General features: G+C 42.0%; 1 protein-coding gene across 6 annotated transcripts in view; it reads right to left on the bottom strand.

The window, feature by feature from the left end:
• Positions 1-13,198, bottom strand: part of LOC139170971 (protein O-mannosyl-transferase 1-like) — a 93,236-nt gene extending 80,038 nt beyond the window's left edge. For all 6 annotated transcript variants that reach the window (XM_070758660.1, XM_070758663.1, XM_070758661.1 and 3 more), the window contains exon 1: positions 13,057-13,198. The gene's annotated coding sequence lies outside the window, so the exon portion shown is untranslated. The remainder of the gene's footprint in view (positions 1-13,056) is intronic.
• Positions 13,199-14,442: the final 1,244 nt, after the last annotated feature.

The following is a 14,442-nucleotide window of genomic DNA, read 5'->3' as shown; positions in this document are numbered from 1 at the left end:
TTGGTAGCATTTCTACCTCCAAAACAGGCCATCATAAAATCTGGATAAAGGCAGACAGCTCCTCTGGTCTGGTCACACTCGAGGGGGTTTACAAAAACACAATCTAAAACTACAACTTTCTAAATGACAGTATTATTATTCATTATCCCTTTTTCATAGGGCCGTGAGCTGATTTTTCAAATCAAGTTTGCTTTCCAGCACAAAAGAAGCTTTCTCGCTGGGCGTGAAAAATCATCAATTCGATTCAGGAAATGTTTTGAGCCCCAAACGGAAATGTTTTGTTTTGCTTTTTTTTTTTAATTTAAAAAACCCCAGTTTGGTGGGGCTAAAATTCTGAAGGTTGGGGAAGCAAAGTCTGAAGCCGCCCAGAATCCATTTGAAATTGAGCAGCATATAAATGCTACTAATAAATAAATTAATTAATAAAGAAAAACACTGCTGAAATTGAACAACTGGGGTTCAGTTTACAGCTAAGGGAAACATTATGGTTAAATTTTAAGCTTAAATTCCTAAAATGGAAAGGATTTATAGACTGGAGAACAGAAGGAAAAGGGGGGACATGATCGAAACATTTAAATATGTCAAAGGGTTAAATAGGGTCCAGGAGGGAAGTGTTTTTAATAGGAAAGTGAACACAAGAACAAGGGGACACAATCTGAAGTTAGTTGGGGGAAAGATCAGAAGCAACGTGAGAAAATATTATTTCACTGAAAGAGTAGTAGATCCTTGGAACAAACTTCCAGCAGACGTGGTTGGTCAATCCACAGTAACTGAATTTAAACCTGCCTGGGATAAACATAGATCCATCGTAAGATAAAATACAGGAAATAGTATAAGGGCTGACTAGATGGACCATGAGGTCTTTTTCTGCCGTCAGTCTTCTAGGTTTCTATGATTTTCCATTTTAGGAATAAGAGAAATGTCTTCCTTTGGCATATTCAACCTTCCAGTTGCTTGTAGCTGGGTACTGGCCACCGAAAGATTTAAGAAAACATTGTGACCAACAAATTTCCTGGCTTAGAAATGAATCCCCCCAAAACCCCTGAGTTGTAGGAAGGAAACTCCACTAGAATAGTTAAGGAAAACCTCCAACTGGACCACAGAACATAAAAATAAAAAAAATAGCAATACTATCTCTAGACATGATGGAGCTTTAAAAATAAACATATTTTTTTTGTAAAATCACAAATAACACAAACGGTCTTTTTCCCAGTTATGAAAAAGAAAAGACAATGAGAACTATCTATCTATCTATCTATCTATCTATCTATCTATCTATCTATCTATCTATCTATCATCTATCTATCTATCTATCTATCTATCTATCTATCTATCTATCTATCTATCTATCTATCTATCTATCTATTGGATTTGTATGCCACCCCTCTCCGCAGACTCGGGGCGGCTAACAACAGTAATAAAACAGTGTACAGTGTACAACAATAATCCAATACTAAAAACAGTTAAAAACCCATTAATATAAAAACCAATCATACATACAAACATACCATGCATAAATTGTAGAAGCCTAGGGGGAAAGAGTATCTCAATTCCCCCATGCCTGATGACAGAGGTGGGTTTTGAGGAGCTTACGAAAGGCAAGGAGGGTGGGGGCAATTCTAATCTCTGAGGGGGAGTTGGTTCCAGAGGGCCGGGGCCGCCACAGAGAAGGCTCTTCCCCAAGCGACATTCTTTAACTATAAGAGGGAGGGGGGAAATATCCCTCAAATCCAATTTTTAATTTCTTAGGTCAATGGAAACATCAGAAAACGTGCACGAATTGTAAGCTGGCACTATCACAGGCTTCCCTTTGCCTGCCTGAAATTTCAGAGAGTGATGGAGCAGATAGTTTGGAAGGGACCCTAGAGGGCATCTAGTCTGGCCCCCTTTCTAGGATAGGCATCTTTCGCTAATCAATTCCATTTCCTGAAATGATTCCGTTGGGCTCGCATAAGGCTTAATTTAATAATATAATAATAAAAGAGTTGGAAGGGACCTTGGAGGTCTTCTAGTCCAACCCCCTGCTTAAGCCGGAAACCCTCAGGTGCTTTGGAGAATAGGTTGACTCCCTCTTCTTCCTCTCTCCCTCCTTCTTGTAAGTTGCTTCTCTCCTTGTTTAGTTTCCACCTGTTGCTTCTTGTTCTACCCCCAGGTGCTTTGGAGAATAGCTTGACTCCCTCTTCTTTGGGGCAACCCCTGAGATATTGGAGCACTTTATCCTGTCTCCCCTGGTCCTTCTTTTCATTAAACTGGACATACCCAGTTCCTGCAACCGTTCTTCATGAGTTTCAGCCTCCCGTCCCCTAATCCTCTTTGTTGCTCTTCCCTGCACTTTTTCTAGAGTCTCAATTTGCTTTTCACTCTGTTTTAAATCTATTTTAATGCACACTCAGCTCTATTTTTATTCGCTAAACATCCACCATGTTAATTCCTTTTTTTTTGCAAAATTTACATGCAAAAGTTTCCAGATTTTGTGCAGAGAAAAAGGGATACATGACCCCAATCGTGGGTTTTTTCCCCGATTCACACAAAGCTGGCTTTACTCTTTGAATTAGGATCAGAAAGTGCAATCCGCAGAACAGGAGTTACAGTTTAACTAGTAATTCCAGGTTTTCAAGTAAAGCAGAGCCAAACTGATCTATCTTGACACAATATGTCCAAATTAAAGTTGCGAGAGTGACTGTGAGATGAGTGGTAAATAAATTTAATAAATAGTAACTATGCTAACAGAGCTGGCCTTCTCCAGGTCCCGTCGACTAAACAATGCCTTTTGGCGGGACCCAGGGGAAGAGCCTTCTCTGTGGCGGCCCCGGCCCTCTAGAATCAACTTCCCCCGGAGATTTGAATTGCCCCTACTCTTCCCGCCTTCCGCAAGATGTTGAAGACCTATCTATGTCGCCAGGCATGGGGGGAATAACTATCTTGACCCCCCCAGCACCACCTTTTTCTGAATGTAATATATGAGAATGGTGTGATTGTGTAGTAAGGATCGTGTTTTTTTTAATATTTATGGGTTTTAAATTGCTTTTAACTTATATTGGATTTGTACTTTGTATATTGTACTGCTGTTGTGAGCCGCCCGGAGTCTTCAGAGAGGGGCGGCATACAAATCTAATAAAACTTAAACTTAACTTAAACTAAATTAAATTCAGGTAGTTTGACTTACGACCCAAAATTTCTTTCGCTAAAACAGACGGGGTGGTGGTGGTGGATGGGAAGCTTAACCAAAGTTTAGCTTGTACTACAAAAAACGCACAAATAGTAAAAAGTCCTTAAATTACAGGCATTCAGTCCGAAGTTACTGGAGCATTGAAATAAGGGGCTTACAAAGGGCTCTTTGTAGAGACTTTTAAAAGTGATGGTTTTCACACTTACGATATTTGCAGCATGTGATCAAAATGCCAAATACTTGGCAAGTGACTCATCTTTATGATGTGTCTCAGGTACCTTCTGACAAGCAAAATCATTGTGTCAGGGTTCCAGGGAATGGAATAGAATATAGAATATGAAATGGAATAGAATATAGAATATAGAATATAATAGAAAGTGAGTGACATAGGGGAAGGTTTGGTAGGGAAGGTTTGCCTATTTGACGATGACTCTTTAAAAAAATAGCGCAATGGGGTTGATATTCCTGGAGGCGTTTGTAATATGGCAAATGATTTAGCTTTACTAGAGAAGTGGTCAAAGCAATGGAAACTGCAGTTTAAGGTTTCCAAATGTAAAATAATGCCCTTGGGGAAAAGGAATCCTCAATCAGAGTATTGTATTGGCAGTTCCGTGTTAGCAAAAACTTCAGAAGAGAACGATTTAGGGGTAGTGGTTTCTGACCGTCTCAAAATGGGTGAACAGTCTAAGGTTAGTTGTGGGAAAGATCAGAAGCAGCATGAGAAAATATTGTTTGACTGAAAGAATAGCAGATGCTTGAAACAAACTTCCAGCAGACATGGTCGGTAAATCCACAGTAACTGAATGGGATAAACATAGATCCATCCTAAGATAAAATACAGGAAATAGTATAAGGACAGACTAGATGGACCATGAGGTCTTTTTCCACCATCAATCTTCTATGTTCCTATGTTTCTAGAATAACAGAGTTAGAAGAGACCTTGGAGGTCTTCTAGTCCAACCTCCAGCTTAGGCAGGAAGCTATATACCAGAGGCCTTCAAACTTGGCAACTTTAAGATTTGTGGACTTCAATGCCCAGAATTCTCCAGCCAACATAGCTGGCTGGAGAATTCTGGGAGGTGAAGTCCACAAGTCTTAAAGTTGCCAAGTTTGGGGACCCCTGCTATATACGGTACCACTTCAGACAAATTGTTATCCAGTCTCTTCTTTAAAACTTCCAGTGTTGGAGCATTCACAACCTCTGGAGGCAAGCAGTTCCACGGATTAATTGTTCTAACTGTCAGGAATTTTCTCCTTAGTTCTAAGTTGCTTCTCTCCTTGTTTAGTTTCCACCCATTGCTTCTTGTTGTGCCCTCTGGTGCTTTGGAGAATAGCTTGATTCCCTCTTCTTTGGGGCAACCCCTGACATATTGGAAGACTGCTATCATGTCTCTCCCCTGGTCCTTCTTTTCATTAAACTAGAAATACCCAAAGTTCCTGCAACCGTTCTTCATATTTTTTGGCCTCAAGTCCCCTAATCATCTTTGTTGCTCTTCTCTGTACTTTTTCTAGAGTCTCAATATCCTTTTTGCATCACGGCGACCAAAACTGAATCCAGTATTCCAAGTGTGGCCTTACCAAGGCCTTATAAAGTGGTATTAACATTTCACATGATCTTGATTCTCTCCCTCTGTTGATGCAGCCTAGAACTGTGTGGGCTTTTTTGGCAGCTGCTGCTCACGGCTGGCTCCTATTTAAATGGTTGTCCACTAGGACTCCAAGATCCCTCTCACAGCTACTACTGTTGAGCAATGCACCACATTGTCCTGTACCTGTGCGTTTTATTCTTGCCTCCACGTAGAACCTGTTTTCACCACTGAATTTCATTTTGTTAGATAGCGCCCAAAGTTCACACCTGTCAATAGATCCATAGCAAGCAAAACTCCAAGGCAGATAGATTCCTCAAAGAAATAGCTTATTGGGAATACCACATTGGCACATCTCTCTCTAGCAGTGGTTCCCAACCTTTTTTGGGCCATCTCTAAAATCCTGATGCCCCGTGAAATATAATTCTTACTATTCAAAAAGTGAACTTATGCAGAGGAAACCTAAAAGGCCATTAACTTGGTTTAAACAAGGTTCCAACTGCCCCCATTAAAAATCAAATTGCCGTTGGGAATCACTGCTCTATACATTTATAGCTTTATGGCTCCTGCTGCCTTAAAACAGTTCAAAAACATTCTTAAAGATCCATCTCTCATCCTGGGCACCCTTTTTTTTTTTTTTGAACTATGACCATCTGGCCAGACAATAAAAACAAGGACAAATAGGCAGAAAAACAACTTCTATCCTAGAGCAGTAACTATATTGAGACATCTCCCCCAGGCTTATATAGTTTTATCTATGGTATGCTTGTGTTGTATGGTTTTTAAATGATGGATTTTTAGATATTAAATTTGTTATATTGTAATACTATTATTATTGTTGTTGTGAGCCGCCCCGAGTCTCTGGAGAGGGGAGGCATACAAATATAATAAATTATTATTATTATTATTATTATTATTATTATTATTATTATGTCAGTACAACACAGCAAACGAGATCACTATGCTGGATTTCGTATTTCATCACCAGTCGGACGCTTCCCAAGCACCTAGGACTGCGTGATGTAGCGGCGAATTATGTTTGCCGATCCCAGTAAAGCGGCCTTTTGCAATTGACAGATGGAGATTTTGTCAATTCCGAGGGTTTTCAAATGTCCACTGAGATCCTTTGGCACTGCGCCCAGCGTGCCAAGTACCACTGGGACCACTTTCACTGGCTTATGCCAGAGTCCTTGCATATTATTATTATTATTATTTTGAATTCTACTATCTAGAAGAGAATAGAATAGAATAGAAAAGGATAGAAAATATAAAAGAGATCCATATCTTCCTCACAAATATACAAAATGAATACAACATAATATACAGAACTAAAGAAAACAAACCTACAATTCCGCACAGTAGACACAAATGCTTAATATTAGTCGCTTGATAGTGACAGTCAACAATAAGGTTGACAAATTATGTCTTCTATGTAACAAATAAATATATGTACGTAGTGAAAGAAAGTATTGATTGGTGATAAGCAAATAACTATATCAATGTGACTATAAAGAACATGAGTGAAACTGAATATGTTTTATATGTTGTTTAATATGTTCGTTTGTCTGTTTTTCTTGGTTTTTTTCTTTGTATTTTTCTGTTTAATTTTTTTCTTTTCTTTCTTTTTGTATATGTAAAACTTTAATAAAGATTATTTTTTAAAAAAAAGAAAATACAAAATAGACTAGAAGAAACAGAAAATAGAACAGAACAGAATTTTTCATTGGCCAAGTGTGACTGGACACACAAGGAATTTGTCTTTGGTGCCTATGCAATATTAATGCAATATTAGGGGTTTTCAATTTAATTGTATAGAACTAAGGGATGTGTGTTTTTGTTTTAGAGTTTTCTAATGCGTGATGTACACCGAAGACGGCATTTAATTTCATTGTACGAGGTGCAATGACAATAAACTAACTAACTAACTAACTCTAAAGGTTCCCACGGTTTTCACATAGCTAAAAGAGAAACTTTTCCCACAACCCTAATCAGTCACATGGTCCAATCGAGAGCCTATCTTGTCATTATGATGACCTCCCCCCTCCCTCCACCATCCAGGTGTGATGAGCCGGGGTGGCGCAGCAGGTAGAGTGCTGTACTGCAGACCACTGAAGCTGACTGTAGATCTGAAGGTCAGCGGTTCAAATCTCATCACCGGCTCAAGGTTGACTCAACCTTCCATCCTTCCGAGGTGGGTAAAATGAGGACCCAGATTGTGGGGGCAATAGCCTTGCTCTGTTAAAAAAAAGTGCTATTGCTAACATGTTGTAAGCCGCCCTGAATCTATGGAGAAGGGCGGCATAAAAATCGAATAAATAAATAAATAAATAAATAAATAAATAAATAAATGATGTCCTTGGTTCTCAAGAGAAAGTACTTTGTTTTGACCACATAAGCCCCTCTATCTCTAATCCCTCCTCCCTTACCCTCCCAACTCCAATGTGGCAACATGGAAAGCTCAGATATGGAGGTCAGGTTCTGGGTTGACACAATGAGGAAATCTACTTCAATTAACAAGCCTGTTACTTACGTTAGTAGTACTGCAGTGGTTCACTGAACAGCATAAAATGGGACAAAACTTGCTTAATGACAACTGTCTTGCTGTCCTAGGGTCATGGAAATATTGGTCCCAATTGTGTTTGCAAGTCAAACTCTGGCTTTCTCTCTCGTTCACAAAACGACAACCACAACAGGTCTCCTCTTTTGCATGAATGACCGCACAACATTTTTTAACGCAACCTGTGAAGTCCTCGCTGCCCAGTGTCCATTCTCAGCAGGAAGACCCTTCTTACAGAAAGACACCGCGGTGGCATCAGTGTAGTACCGCAGGCTACTTTTGCTGCCTGCAATTTGGCAGTTCGAATCTCATCAGGTTCAAGGTTGACTCAGCCTTCCGAGGCGGGTCAAATGGGGACCCAGATTGTTGGGGGCAAGAGTTGGCTCTGTAAACCACTTAGAGAGGGCTGTAAGAGCACTATGAAGCGGTATATAAATCTAAGGGCCATTGCTCTTCTTTTCTCCCTCCCTCCTTCCTTTCCTCTCTCCATTCCTTCTTTCCTCGCTCCCTCCCTCCCTCTTCCCTCCCTCAGCCTTCCATTCTTCCGAGATGGGTCAAATGAGGACCCACATTTTTGGGTGCAAGAGGCTGACTCTGTAAACCGCTTAGAAGCAGTATCTAAATGATCTTCCTTCCTTCCTTCCTTCCTTCCTTCCTTCCTTCCTTCCTTCCATCCATCCATCCATCCATCCATCCATCCATGGTGAACATTGGTTAGAATACAACATTGCAGGTTAATTTTACCCACTGCCAGTAGTTTGATCCTTACCGGCCCAAGGTTGACTCTGCCTTTCATCCGTCCAAGGTGGATAAAATGAGGACCCAGATAATAATAATAATAATAATAATAATAATAATAATAATAATAATAATAATTATTTATTAGATTTGTATGCCACCCCTCTCTGAGGACTTGGAGCAGCTCACAACAAATAAAACATAATATACAAATCCAATGTTAAAACAGTCTTTAAAAAAACTCCTATTAAAAACAGTCATACAATCCAAACACACCATCCATAAAGTCAAAGGCAGCTAAGGATATATCAGTTCCTCCATGCCTGGCGACAAAGATGAGTTTTCAAACGTTTGCGAAAGGCAAGGAGGGTGGGGGCAGTTCTAATCTCCGTGGAGAGCTGATTCCAGAGGGCCGGGGCCGCCACAGAGAAGGCCCTTCCCTTGCGTCCCGCCAGATGGCATTGTTTCGTCGACAGGTCCCGGAGAAGGCCAACTCTGTGGGACCTAATCGGTCGCTGGGATTCGTGCGGCAGATTGTTGGGTGCCTCTCTATTCCTTCTTTCCTTCCTCCCTCCCTCAGCCTTCCATCCTTCCGAGGTGGGTCAAATGAAGACCCAGATTGTTGGGGGCAAGAGGCTGACTCTGTAAAACCGCTTAGAGAGGGCTGTGAAAAACTGTGAAGTGGAATATAAGACTAAGGGCTATCACTGTTGGTTGGTTGGTTGATTCCTTCCCTTTTTTCCTTCCTCCCTTCTTTTGCTACAGCTAATCCTCCCATCCCTGCTTCACTTACTGTCCCATTCAAAGCAAAGTTGTTGTGAGCCGCTCCGAGTCTCCGGAGAGGGGCGGCACACATAGAAACATAGAAGACTGACGGCAGAAAAAGACCTCATGGTCCATCTAGTCTGCCCTTATGCTATTTCCTGTATTTTATCTTAGGATGGATCTATGTTTATCCCAGGCATGTTTAAATTCAGTTCCTGTCGATTTACCAACCACGTCTGCTGGAAGTTTGTTCCAAGGATCTACTACTCTTTCAGTCAAATAATATTTTCTCACGTTGCTTTTGATCTTTCCCCCAACTAACTTCAGATTGTGTCCCCTTGTTCTTGTGTTCACTTTCCTATTAAAAACACTTCCCTCCTGAACCTTATTTAACCCTTTTAATCTATTAAATGTTTCGATCATGTCTCCCCTTTTCCTTCTGTCCTCCAGACTATACAGATGGAGTTCATGAAGTCTTTCCTGATACGTTTGATGCTTAAGACCTTCCACCATTCTTGTAGCCCGTCTTTGGACCTGTTCAATTTTGTCAATATCTTTTTTTGTAGGTGAGGTCTCCAGAACTGAACACAGTACTGTATTCCAAATGTGGCCTCACCAGCGCTCTATAAAAGGGGATCACAATCTCCCTCTTCCTGCTTCCATACAAATCTAATAAATAAATAAATACAAATCTAATAAATAAACATCCGGAAGAGTTTTGCAAAGAACACGCAAAGTACATTTAAAATGTCATGGGTGAATCCACACCATGCTGTGGATTCCAATCAATAATAATAGCATTTAGACTTATATACCGCTTCACAGTGCTTTTACAGCCCTCTCTAAGCGGTTTACAGAGTCAGCCTCTTGCCCCCAACAATCTGGGTCCTCATTTGACCCACCTTGAAAGGATGGGAGGATGAGTCAACCTTGAGCCTGCTGAGATTCGAACTGCCAAATTGCAGGCATCCAGCAGTCAGCAGAATTTAGCCTGCAGTACTGCACTCTAACCACTGCGCCACTGAGGCTCCTAAGCCTCTCAAGTAGCCAAGGGTCAGGCTTGCTCTCCCCAAAAGTTAGCAAGAAAAGAGAAACATGGTCGAAATGATTGATGGAGCAGAGGGGAAAAATGCCTTTTTCTGACCCATCTTCCATTGGCAAAACGCCCCACACATTTACAGGAAGTCCTTAACTTAAAACAATCTGTTTAGTGACTGTTCACAACGGTATCTGGATAAAACCAAACATTTTGAAACCACCAAATGAAATGTTGGCCACCATGGCGTTGAAAGTGACTTGTGACCACTTTTCATACTTACGACCATTCATACCCATGGTTGAAAAGGGTTTTTAACTGTTTTAGTATTGGATTTACATGCTGTTTTGTACTACTGTTGTTAGCTGCCCCGAGTCTACGGAGAGGGGCGGCATACAAATCCAATTAATAATAATAATAATAATAATAATAATAATAATAATAATAATAATGAATTTTTGGGCTCAGTTGCGGTTGTAAGTCAAGGATTCCCTGCGAAGAGTTTTCCAACTCCATTTTTCTGGGTGCATTGATGGAAATATTTCACTTATTATTCTCCCTGATTTCTTTAAACCTGGACTCTCCTGGTGGTGCCCCATCCTAGCCACAAATGATAAATCCCTCTACTTCCTCCTCAAACGAAGAATTCTGCACAAGCCAAAAAGTTGCACTCTTTTTATGGCAATAACAATTACAGTTTTACTTTTTTTCCCCTACTATGGACCAGCGTGACAATGTTGGTTTTTTCCAGCACAGAATCCCACGACAATCACTTAATATTTGTCACGAGAGAGAAAAAAACCTAAGATATTCAGCCAATATTTCTACATTACATGGGAAATAACACTTGGCAAATTCCAGCCTCTGGGTGTGAGGTAGCAACATTATAATTATCTGCTTCTTCTTTCTTTTTCATCAGCATGTCGTAATCATGCACGCATAGATCATCCAGAAACCCACAAAAGTAAGTTTATTTAATTTGGGGGTTATAGAGAAACCAAGACAATGGTGCACAGTCGGATTTTTTTGTTGAAACCCACAAAATACCAAAACAAACTTCGCTTTGTCAACAAAGGGTCGGTTTGCGAAATCAAAATAGAAAATAATGAAAAACCAAAAGTAAGAAACTGCATGTTTAAACTTTTATTTTTTAAAAAAAATCAGGAGACAACACAAGTTGGGAGACATATCGGCAGCACAGAGAAAACCTTGTAGAAAGGGCAGACAATTTAAAAACACACACACACACACACACACACTCCCACCAGGACTTTTGGCCACTCAAGAGATTGCTACAAATATGAAACCATCAACTTTGGGGAACCACAAAGGATCAAACATGTTGCAACAGGGAGATTAACCCGGGGAGAGTCGCACTTAGTCAATATAAACATAAATCTATGTTGCTACAATTCTTAAAAGTTTTGTGTTGCTTCTTGCAAGCAAATAAACAAAGAAAAAAAGCAACACAAAATATTTGTGTTTGCCACAATTCACAAGCTAGGCCTTTTTTTTTTTTTAAATCTACTCGATCCCATGGGGCACAGAAGGAGGAATTGGAGATAGAATCCCAGGCCCCCCAAAATAATAAAATATCCCACAAACCCTATCACAACATTGCACGCAAATTTTTTTGTTCCGAGCAGGAAATCCTGAACGCAACCTTTGAAATTCAACTTCCTCCCAAACCATCGTTTGTGTCACCAATTTTGGATTCCTGCTGGGACAAAAAACAACAACACCCCTTTAAAAAATTAAACACTGACAACCCCCCCAACATCCAAAATCTAGGGAAAAGGAGATGCATATTTTTCTTTCTTTAAAGCAGGTTAACAAACAAAGCTACCCAACCGGATCCCGGAGAGATCTGGCGCAACCGAGACACGCTTTCATGTTTATCACCCAACGACTTGCGGCATGTCTCCAAACCAGTTGCCCCCCCCTCTTTTTTTCCCCACCACCAAAAAAAAAATTGCAACCTAAAACCCAAATTAAGAAGCATCATCTTTTTCTAATTTTAATTTTTTTAAAATGCCCCTTCTAGTGCATGAAAAATAAAAAGGAGATGGAAGCCATTGCTCGCTCCGCTGCTAAACGCCAGGTGTGTCGTAGTGAAAAAATGGAGATGCCCATCGCGGAATATATATATTTTTTCCGGGATGCTTTTTTTTGGGGAGGGGGAGCAAAATGCAACCAGATTGTGTTGTCAGGTTTTGGTAGCCTTTGTCGTCCCCCCCCCCCCACTGGTGGGCAATGGATGATATGCGGAGGAATGGGGGGGGGGTCAGCATCACCCAGGCCTGGACCCCCAACCAAAACAATGGATAAAGCTAACCCTGGTTGTGTGCACAAAATGGCAACGGCAACACAACCACATCAGACACAGACACACAAACACATACAGGGGAGACCTAAAAAGAAAAAAAGGCCAGACCCAGGAAAGAGGGGGGGGGGGATAAAAAAAAGAGGAGGGGGGTCGAGAAAAAATAATAAAATGCCATTAAGCCCAGGATTAAATTTGTGTTGTTGTTTTTTAATCCCCCCTTGCAAAAAAAAGAGTTGTTTTGCAAGGCGTGGAAATAAATAAATAAGAGGGAGGGGTCTGGGGGGGGGCGGGAGGGAGGGGAAGAGGCTGGCAAGGAAAAAATTAAATTTAATTTAAAATAAAAAGTGTGTGTGGGGGGGGGTGTTGTTATTCAGACAAACCAGGGCGACCTCCAAAGCATCCCCCTCCCCAAATTTAAAAAGGGGGTCTGCAAAAAATAAAAATAAGAGTTGCAAAACGGGGGGAGAGGCGGGCAAGGTAAATAATATATTTTTTATTTTAACAGGGGGGGGGCTTCCAGACAGGCCAGGGCGACCTCCAAAGCTTCCCCCTCCCCAAATTTGAAAACAAAAATAATAATAACAGTTGCAAAACGGGGAAGGGGGGAGAGATAGGAGCGCCCCCTCCCATGCAAACGTCCTTGCAAAATAAAATAAAAGGAAAGGGAATTAAAAAGCCAAGCCCCCCCCCCATGAAATGCACCCCCTCCCCTTTTGCAGATTGTTTTCTTTTTTGCAACGGGGGGGGGGGGGCGACGCTTGCATTGGAGGCCAGGCCGGGCCTGCTGCGTCTCCCTCCATCTTATGCTCGGTCTGGTCGCTTTCCTTCGCCCGACGGGCCCCCCCCAAGGCCGCGGCCGCCCCCCGCCCCGAGACCCACCTGTGGTGCTTGTGGGGCGCCGGGGGTCTGGCGGGCGGGGCGCCTGGGGGCGGCGGATGGCGGCGGATGGCGTTGGCGGCTTCTCCTTCTCCTCCTGCTTCTTCTCCTGCTGCTGCTGCTGCTTCTGCTGCCTCCTCTCGGCGTCTCCTCGACTGGCCTCCCTCCGCCTCTCGCCGCCTCCCTCCGCCGCCGCCGCCGCCTGCCTCCGCCTCCTCAGAGCGAGGCCTACCAGTCCCCGGGCTGGAGTGAGGAGCTCAGGCCGGGTGCGGGCGCGCTCTGCCGGCGGAAGGGGACAGCGGCGCCTGCAGGGCCCGCCGGGGAGAGCAAGGGGTGGGATTGGGGAAGGGAGGGAGGGGGGAAAGAGAGGAGGGAGGGAAGGAGGAGGAGGAGAGGGGGGGAGTAAGAAAGGGGGGGAAGGAAAGGAAAAAGAAGGGAGGGAAATGAGGGAGGGAGGAGAAAGGGAGGAAGGAGAAAAAAAGAAAGAGAGAAAAGGAAGGGGGAAAGGGAGGAAAAGATAAGAGAGGGCAATGAGGTGAGGGAGGAGAGGAAGAGAAAGGAAGGGAGGTCAAAGAAAGAGAAAGAAAGAAAGAAAAAGTAAGAAAGAAGAAAGAGACATAAGGAAAGGCAAAATAAGGGAGGGAAATGAGGAAGACAGGGAGGAGAGGAAGAGAAAGGAAGGAAGGTAAAAGAAAGAGAAAGAAAGAAAGAAAATAAAGAAAAAGTAAGAAAGAAGAAATAGACATAAGGAAAGGAAAAAGAAGGGAGGGAAATAAGGGAGGAAGGAGAAAGAAAGGGAGGGAGGAGAGGAAGGGAGGGAGGAGAAAGAAAAAGAAAGAGAGAAAAGGAAGGAAGGGGGAAAGGGAGGAAAAAGTAAGAAAGGGACACAAGGAAAAGAAAAATAAGAGAGGGAAATGAGGAAGACAGGGAGGAGAGGAAGAGAAAGGAAGGAAGGTAAAAGAAAGAAAGAAAGAAAAAGTAAGAAAGAAGAAAGAGACATAAGGAAAGGAAAAATAAGGGAGGGAAATGAGGTGAGAGAGGAGAGGAAGAGAAAGGAAGGGAGGTAAAAGAAAGAGAAAAAGAGACAGAAAAAGTAAGAAAGAAGAAATAGACATAAGGAAAGGTGAAAGAAAGAGAAAGAAAGAAAGAAAGAAAGAAAAAGTAAGAAAGAAGAGACATAAGGAAAGGAAAAAGAAGGGAGGGAAATGAGGTGAGGGAGAGGAAGAGAAAGGAAGGAAAATGAAAGAATTAGAAGGAAGGAAAAGAAAGGAAAGAAAGGGAAAGAAGGAAAGAAATAAAATGAGAAAGGGAGGGAAGGATGGTGAGAGAGAGAGAGAGAAGGAAAGAAAGACGGTAGGTGAGGAAAGGAAAAGCAAGGAAAGGAGGTAG

This window comes from Erythrolamprus reginae, chromosome 8, assembly GCF_031021105.1.
Source record: "Erythrolamprus reginae isolate rEryReg1 chromosome 8, rEryReg1.hap1, whole genome shotgun sequence".
Lineage (NCBI taxonomy): Eukaryota > Metazoa > Chordata > Lepidosauria > Squamata > Dipsadidae > Erythrolamprus > Erythrolamprus reginae.
The sequence above is the reverse complement of the archived record's forward strand: the minus strand, read 5'-3'. Positions and strand labels throughout refer to the sequence as shown.